We start from the raw sequence: 991 nt of genomic DNA, 5'->3' as shown, positions 1-991 counted from the left end.
GACCCACTCCGGTCCTTGGCTGCACCTAGAAATCCTGTCCATAAAAGTTATGAACAGGACCGGTGACAGAGGGCAGCCCTGTCGGAGTCCAACATGCACTGGGAACAGGTCCGACTTAATGCCGGCAATGCGAACCAGGCTCCTGCTCCGCTTGTACAGAGAACGGATGGCCCCTAATAAAGGGCCCCTGACTCCATACTCCTGGAGCACCCCCCACAGGGCAGCACGGGGGACATGGTCCAATGCCTTCTCCAAGTCCACAAAACACATGTGGACTGGTTGGGCAAACTCCCATGAACCCACTAGCACCCTGCAGAGGGTGTAGTTTGCCAGAATCGCTTTAAGGCCAACCGATAGTCTTTTTCCATGGCCTCTCCGAACTCCTCCCAGGCCCGAGATTTTGCCTCTGCAACCGCCCGGGCCACGACACGCTTGGCCTCATGGTACTTGCTTGCTGCTTCAGGAGTCCCACAAGCCAGCCAAGCTCGATAGGACTCCTTCTTCAGCTTGACAGCATCCCTTACTACCGGTGTCCACCACCGGGATCGGGGATTGCCACCACGACAGCCACCGCAAACCTTACGGCCACAGCTACGGGCAGCTGCATCGACAATAGAGGCAGAGAACAGAGCCCATTCGGACTCCATGTCTCCAACCTCCCTCGGAACCTGAGAGAAGCTCTCCCGGAGGTGGGAGTTGAACACGTCCCTGACCGAGGGTTCCACCAGACGTTCCCAGCAGACCCTCACTACACGTTTGGGCCTGCCGAGTCTTTCAGGCTTCCTTCTCTTCCAGCGTATCCAGCTCACCACCAGGTGGTGGTCGGTGGACAGCTCCGCCCCTCTCTTCACCCGAGTGTCCAGGACATGCACCCGAAGATCAGAAGATACGACTAAAAAGTCGATCATCGACCTTCGGCCTTGGGTGTCCTGGTGCCAAGTGCACCGATGGACATCCTTATGCCTGAACATGGTGTTCATTATGGACAATC

Source organism: Cyprinodon variegatus, unplaced genomic scaffold, assembly GCF_000732505.1.
Source record: "Cyprinodon variegatus isolate N-32 unplaced genomic scaffold, C_variegatus-1.0 Scaffold1575, whole genome shotgun sequence".
NCBI lineage: Eukaryota > Metazoa > Chordata > Actinopteri > Cyprinodontiformes > Cyprinodontidae > Cyprinodon > Cyprinodon variegatus.
The sequence above is the reverse complement of the archived record's forward strand: the minus strand, read 5'-3'. Positions refer to the sequence as shown.